We start from the raw sequence: 8,603 nt of genomic DNA on the forward strand, positions 1-8,603 counted from the left end.
TTCTATGGTCTGCTGGGGTAATAATATAGTGTAAAGCGCATAGAGCCTGCTGCTGAGCGGGGATATGCGCTATACAAATGCTATCTATTATTATTATTATGAAGCTGAAAATACTGGAGATGATTTTAAAATATTACAGATGAGCTAGAAAATACTAGGAATGAGTTTTTAAAATATTACAGATGTAATAGAAAATACTGTGAATGAGCTATAAAATATTTGGGAGGAGCTACAAAATATTTTGGATGTGATAAAAAAATATTGGCGATGAGCTAGAAATTATTAAGGATCTAAACCTATTGGGAATAAATGTTGTGGATGAGATACAAAAGTCCAGGAAATATTGGGGATGAGCCCAAAAATACTGGAGACGGGCTAGAAAATATAACGGACGAGCTGGAATTATTACTGAAGAAGTAAAAAATACTGGAGATGAACTAAAAATACTGGGGATGAGTTTTAAAAATATTACAGATGTGATAGAATGTACTTGGAATGAGCTAGAAAATATTTGGGAGGTGCTACAAAATTTTGGGGATGTGATTAAAAATATTGGGGATGAGCTAGAAAATAATAAGGATCTAAAAAGATTGGGAAAAAGATCAAAAATAATGTTGCGGATGAGATTTCCAAATGCCTGGAAATATTTGGGATGCACTAGAAATACTGTTGATGAGCTACAAAATATTACGGATGAGCTAAAAACTATTAGGGATGAAGTAGTTAAATACTGGAGATGAGCTAGAAAATACTGGGGATGAACTAGAAAATTTTTCAGATGAGCTAGAAAATATTACGGATGAGCTAGAAAATACTGGGAATGAGATACACAATTTTTGGAAGGTGCTATAAAATACTGGTGACGTGATAAAAACTATTGGGGATGAGCTAGAAAATATTAATTATCTAAATATATTTGGAATGAGGCCCCCCAAAAAGCTATGAATGAGATACAAAAGTCCTGGATGTGTTTGGGATGAGCTAAAAATACTGGGGATGAGCTAGAAAATATTATTGATTAGCAAAAGATTATTAGGGATGAAGCAGAAAATGCTAAAAAAAACTTTGAGGATGAGCCAGAAAATATTACGGATGAACTAGAAAATACTTGGAATCAGCCAGAAAATATCATGGGTGAGCTAGAAAATACTGGGAATGAGCTAGAAAATATTACGGATGATCTAGAACATACTGGGAATGAGCTAGAAAATATTTGGGAGGGGCTTTGAAATATTGGGGATGTGATAAAAAGTATTTGGAATGAGCTAGAAAATATATGGGATCCAAAATAATATTGGGAATAAGATAAAATAATCTTGTGGATGAGATACGAAAGTCCTGGAAACTTTGGGATAGAGCTAAATATATTTGGGGATGAACAGAGAAATACAGGGGATGGGCTAGAAAATATTACGGATGAGCTAGAAATTATTACAGATGAAGTAGAAAATACTGGAGATGATTCAAAAATATTACAGATGACTTAAAAAATCTTACAAATGATTTTAAAAACTATTACAGATGTAATAGAAAATACTGGGAATGAGCTAGAAAATATTTGGGAGGTGCTACAAAATATTTTGGATGTGATAAAAAATATTGGCGATGAGCTATAAAATATTAAGGATCTAAACATATTGGGAATAACATTTTAAAAATGTTGTGGATGAGATTTTTAAAAAGTCCTGGAAATATTGGGGATGAGCCCCAAAATACTGGAGACGGGCTAGAAAATATCACGGATGAGCTAGAATTGTTACGGAAAAAGTAAAAAATACTGGAAATGAGCTAGAAAGTACTGGGGATGAGCTAGAAAATATAACGGATGAGCTTGAATTATTACGGGAAAAGTAAAAAACACTGGAGGTGAGCTAGAAAATACTAGGGATGAGCTGGAAAATATTACGGATGAGCTAGAAAATACTGGGGATGAGTTAAAAAAAATATTACAGATGTGATAGAAAATACTGGGAATGAGCTAGAAAATATTTGGGATGTGCTCAAAATATTGGGGATGTGATAAAAAATATTGGGGATGAGCTAGAAATATTACAGATGAGCTAGAAATTATTAGGGATGAAGTAGAAAATGCTGGAGATGAGCTAGAACATTTTTCAGATGGGCTAGAAAATATTACGGATGAGCTAGAAAATACTGGGAATGAGCTAGAAAATATTACGGATGAGCTAGAAAATATCTGGGATAGAAAATAATATTGGGAATAAGATAAAATAATCTTGTGGGTGAGATACAAAAGTCCTGGAAACTTTGGGATAGAGCTAAATATATTTGGGGATGAGCAGAGAAATACAGGGGATGAGCTAGAAAATATTACGGATGAGCTAGAAATAATTACAAATGAAGTAGAAAATACTGGAGATGATTAAAAAATATTACAGATTAGTTAGAAAATACTGGGGATGAGCAAGACAATATTTCGGATGATCTAGAAAATACAGGGAATGAGCTAAAATATTTTTTGGGGCTGCTACAAAATAGTGGGCATGTGATAACAATATTGGGGATGAGCTAGACAATTTTAAGTAGCTAAATATATTTAAAAGAGATTTTTTTTTAATGTAGAGGATGAGATGCAAACGTCTTCAAAATATTGGGGATGAGGTAAAAATACTTGGGGTGAGCTAGAAACTATTACGAATGAGCTAGAAAATACTAGGGATGAGCTAGAAAATAATACTGATGAGTTAGAAAACACTGGGGATGAGATAGAAGATATTACAGATGAAACAGAAAATATTGAGAATGAGCTAGAAAATATTAATGATGAGCTAGAAAATACTGGGGATGAGCAAGATAATATTACGAATAAGTTTTAAAAATACTGTGGATGAACTAGAAAATATTTGGGGGAAGTTAAAAATAATTGTGGATGTTATAAAGAAAAATTAGGATGAGCTAGAAAATATAAGGGATCAAAAATATTGTTAATAAGACAAAATAATGTTGTAGATGAAATATAAGGTCCTGGAAACATTGACGAGAGCTAAAAAAATTATTTCGGATGAGCTAGAAAATATTACGGATGAAGTAGAAAATACTGGGGATGAGCTAGAAATTATTACTGATGAAGTACAAAATATTTAGGAAGAGCTAGAAAAAACTGGGCATGATGCTAACAAATATTACGGAAGAAGTAGAAAAATACGATAGATGAGCTAAAAAATAGTATGCTTGAACTAGAAAATACTGGGGATGAATTAGAAAATATTTGGGAGGTGCTAGAAAATACTGGGAATGAGCTAGAAAATATTTTGGAGGTGCTACACAATTTTTGGGATGTGATTTATAATATTGGGGATGAGCTAGAAAATATTGAGGATCTAGAAATATTGGGAATAAGATTTAAAATAATGTCGTGGATGAGATACAAAAGTCCAGGAAATATTTAGGATGAGCTAAAAATACCCTGGATGAGCTTTAAAATATTATTGATCAGCAAAAAATGATTGGGAATGAAGTAGAAAATTCTTTTTAAAAATACTATGAATGAGCTAGAAAATATTACAGATGAGCTAGAAAATACAGGGGATGAGCGAGAAAGTATTACGGATGAGCTAGAAAATACTCGGAATGAGCTAGAAAATACTGCGATTGAGATAGAAAATATTACGGATGAGTTAGAAAATATTGGGAATGAGCTAGAAAATATTAGGGATGTGATAAAAAGTATGTGGAATGAGCTAGAAAACATAAGGGATCTAAAGATATTGGAAATAAAATAAAATAATGTTGCGGATGAGATTTTTAAAAAGTCCTGGAGAATTTGGGGATGAGCTAAAAATTATTGTGTTTGAACCCGAAAATACTGGGGATGAGCTAAAAAATATTACAAATAAAGTAGAAAATACTGGAGATGAGCTAGAATACGGGATCTAAAAATATTGGGAATATATTATGATATAACAAAAGTCCTGGACATATTTGGGATGAGCTAAAAATACTGGGGATGAGCTAAAAAAATATTAAGGATGAGCTAAGCTAGTTAAATATTGGGAATGAGGTTTAAAATATTTGGGAGAGGCTGCCTAAAATATTGGGGATTTGATAAAAAATATTTGGGATGAGTTAGAAAATATTAAGTTTTTAAAAACATTGGGAATAAGAAAAAAAAACAGTTGTGGATCAGACACAAAGTCCTAGAAATATTGGGGATGAGCTAAAAACTATTGGGGATGAGCTAGAATCTAGATCTAGATTTCTAGTTAAAATAATGGGGATCGGTGGGCTAGAAAATATTACGATGAGCTAGACCAGGGATGAAGTAGCGGGTGTTGTGGCTATTCTCACCCGGTGCGCGTTCACCAAATTTTGCGTTCACCCTAAACCACAGAATTCTACACTGTGATAACAGAAAAATTGTAGAATTCTGTGCCGTGAACAAACGTTCCATTACAACTGTAGCCTACTAAAAGCGTACAATTTTGTCTGTGGGCAGTGGAGAGAGAGAGAGAAAGAGAGAGAGGAGTAGCGCGAGAATTTCCGCGCAAAACAAAATGGCGACCCGCGTAGTTCGGTTCGATTCGAAAAGTTAAATAGCCGTAGCATCTTTGTAGACAACCAAATTAATTTACTTTTGTGTTTTAACATCATTTTTTAACGTTGTTTTGGTCAATTTGATCGTCCACACCGATAGACAGTATTTAGAAAGAGACAGAGAGAGAGAGAAGAGGGGAGGAGTAGATCTTGCGAGAACTTCCGGGCGGGTGAGAATAGCCACTTTCAAAACAAACAGGGATGAAGTAGAAAATATAAGAAAATTATCGGCGATGAGCTAGAATTATAGTCTACAGCTAGACTAGATCTAAACAAAATTTAGGATGAGATTAAAAGTATTAGATCTAGATCTAATCTAGATCTAGATCTAGATATCTAGTAATGAGAAAGAAAATAATGTGGTTGAACTAGATCTAGATCTAGATTCTAGATATCTAGATCGATGAGCTAGAAAAATGTAAGGTTGAGCTATAAACTATTCAACTACTGGGGATGAGCTAGAAAAAAATCTAGTGGGGATAATCTAGAAAATGCTGGCGAAGATCAGCTAGATCTAGAAAATATCTGGGTTGAGCTAGAAAATACTGGGGAATTATTGGGATAAGGCTTATCATAAGCCAGAAGATATTGGCAGCCAGATCCAGATGTAACTAATTTACTACTTTATTTCTTTTCCTTTTCCTGCCTGTGCTTTTAAATTTCAACATTTTGAAAGAGAATACTATTTTGGAACTGGGAATTCCCAATACTTAGCGCGCTGCAATACTATTGGTTAGGAAAGTATAAGTAGCTTTCTGGAGAATTGATTCTAACGGGGCGCAATGGCCGTGATCGTATAGTGGTTAGTACTTCACGTTGTGGCCGTGACAACCCAGGTTCGAATCCTGGTCACGGCAGAAAAGCCCCAATTTTTTTTTTAAAAATTATATATTATTATCAATTCACACCTTGTTATCATGGCTGTCTCTTTTATATTTGTCTATTAGTTTATTAACGAGTTATGTTGTCCCCAGAAAAGTGACCAAAGACTGATGAAAGAAGCCCGCGAGATCAGGAACATAATATAATACTAATACAATGTATTTCTATTTTATTTCTTTTATTGAATTAATTAATTTAATTATCTTATTTAGATCTAATCTATTTATTTTTGTTTATTTATTTATTTATCTATTTATTTATTTATAAATTATATTTATATATATATATTTATTTACATAATATATAATATAATATATAATACAATGTATTTTTGCTTTATTTATTTACATGTATTTATATTTATTAATTTTTTTAATATAATTATTTTATTCATTATATTATTTATTTATTTATTTTTTGTTATTTATTATTTTTTGTTATTATTATAGTAGAGGGTTTTATGGCGCTCGCAACTGCATAAGGTCATATGAGCGCCAAATGTTTATTTAATTAATTAATTTTATTTATTTATTTTTTTTATTCATTTATTCATTTGTTTATTTATTTAATTAATTTATTTTTTAAATGTATTATTTTAAAAAATTTAAATATTTTTTAAAAATTATTTTTCTTGGGGGGGGGTTTGGTTGTGACTTCAACATTTTTTTTTTAGGGGAAGGGCATCAGAACAATGTGTTACAAATCATGAACACAGACCAAGCCACAAAGTAGCCAACACTAGTGGGCTCTGGCCTAGAGGTGTAGGTGTTCGCCTCTCATTAGGTCCGGGTTCGATCCGAGTAGCGATGGAAACATTTTCTTCTCTAAAAAGTTCTCCTTTCATGCTCTCTAGCAATGTTCTGTCGTCTGCTTTCGTCTCCACTTTCTGCCCCCACCCCCTCACCTCCTTTGCCCCCTCCTCTGGGCTCCTGACTCTTTCTGCAGCCTTTCTACTGCTTCTCCTTGGCTCCTCCTTACTGCTGTCTTTCTGCCACACCCCTGACCTTCTGGTAGGAAAGATCTACACCTAGCCTTCTCAGACAAGGGCGAAAAATCTCAGAGATCCCTTTGTAGTCCAAAATTGATAAGAGTAGGCTTCAGTCGCCACCCGGGCAATATTCAAAATTTCCTACCAACTGAAAATGTTTGGTGTGTCCCAGGCGTTCATATGACCTTAAGCAGTTCCGAGCCCCGTAAAACACTTATAAAAAAAAGAAAGAAAAAAACGACATACAGGCTGTTTCAATGTGGTGACCACTGTTTAGGACCTATACGTATATATATCTGTGTATCTCTCTCTCTCTCTCATAATATAAATAGATAGATAGATATATATATATATATATATATATATATATATATATATATATATATATATATATATATATATATATATATATATAGAGAGAGAGAGAGAGAGAGAGAGAGAGAGAGAGAGAGAGAGCACGAGAGTGAGATAAAAAGAAAGGAAGACAGAGAAACAGAGACAAAGGGCATTGTTAAAATTGTCCCCAGCACTATTCAGAAAAGAACCACAACTTGACTCTCTCACTGTCAACATCTTTATTTGGTCATTTCCTTGTTACAATTTACGGTACAGTGAAGAAACAAAAAACCCACACCTCCAAGTGTCTCACACAACATCCAATTTCCAAGCAGGAAAACCTGTGAGTAGAGAGAACATCCATTCACCACACACACACATACACGCACACACTAACACACACACATACACGCACACACTAACACACACACATACACACACACACGTGCACACAGACACATGCACACACAGACACATGCACACAAACACATGCACTCACTAACATGTATGCACACACACGCGCGCACACACACATGTACACACAAACACAAACACACATACACACACACTTACACACACACACAATAACACACATGCACACACTAACATGCACGCACGCGCACACACACTAAAACACACACACACAATCTAGGAGTACAATCTCTGAGGCTGACCAATAGCCAACAGGTCACATGACCAGTAATTCCCGGCTGCAGCAAGAGTGGATAAATCTACTAATTTATATATATATATATATTATTATTATTATTATAACGAAACTGTAAATATTTTACGCCCCCATCCACATAATTCAGATTGCAAAAATCAGTCAGCGCCAACTCGCACTGTTAAGAATTCTATCCCAGAAAAAAGCAGAATTCCGTCTTCCGGAATTGAACTTTTAGATTTGTGAGGCAGCGTGATGGAATCAGACTCTCGTCAAAATAATCAAAGTGAAGAAACTTGCATTTTTCCGCAGGTTTGTGAATTTTTATCAAATTTTTGTTTTTTGGCTCAACACCTTTCATGCCCATTAAAGAACTCTTTTCTGTGTGGATTTTTCTGAAAAACGTTGATTAAAGGCACAACAAAATGTAAATTTTCAGTTATCACGGACTCTTAAGCTAAGGAAACAACTAATCTTTGGCAGCCATTTTCTCACTAATTTTACCTCTGAAAACAGGTGACCTCCGCCTCCTTCTTTCGCAAATATTTCGACTTTTATTCAAGATAAATGGAATTTTTAAAATCCAAATAAAAACAAGTGAACAAGCTTTAAGGTGATACCAATAACTCTACATGCCCAAAAATTGACGAGAGCCTGATTCCACCACGCTGCCTCACATTTACATTTTCTGCAAGCAAAAGTGAACACCCTAAAAGTTCTATACATTGGTTAACGACAAGTTTGAGTAAGAGTTTTACAGCACTTTCAGTCAGCAGCGCAAATTGGTCTGATGAGTTAAACAACAGGGCAGAAAGCAGAGAGGAAATTTAAAACTATTGGAGAAATTCTGAGAGAGGACAAGAAAGACTAGAAGCCAGCTGGATCTTGGTTGTGAAAGTACTGACAGAGATCAGACCAAGTCTGTCACCAACTGTGCAACATCGGCCCAGACATGCCAGACAGGGGCCACAACTGCACGGAGAGACAACGGGAATGGAAAAAACCCCAAGCCAAAACAAAACTAAACAACAACCAAAACACAATAATGTACCAGACGAATCTGAAACCTCAGCATGAGTACCCAACGTATGTTACAGTATCTACACGGTATACAAAGAACACATTCCAAGAATATACACCACATTAAATACATGCATACAGTAAAAGTAAACTTTA

At 34.4% G+C, this 8,603-nt stretch overlaps 1 non-coding gene across 1 annotated transcript; it reads left to right on the forward strand.

Annotated features, from left to right (window-relative positions):
• The first annotated feature begins 5,339 nt into the window (after window positions 1-5,339).
• On the forward strand, window positions 5,340-5,411 carry TRNAH-GUG. The gene has a single exon. It is a non-coding gene; the product is annotated as a tRNA-His (tRNA).
• Window positions 5,412-8,603: the final 3,192 nt, after the last annotated feature.

Source organism: Aplysia californica, unplaced genomic scaffold (assembly GCF_000002075.1).
Source record: "Aplysia californica isolate F4 #8 unplaced genomic scaffold, AplCal3.0 scaffold01341, whole genome shotgun sequence".
In the NCBI taxonomy this organism is placed as follows: Eukaryota; Metazoa; Mollusca; class Gastropoda; order Aplysiida; family Aplysiidae; genus Aplysia; species Aplysia californica.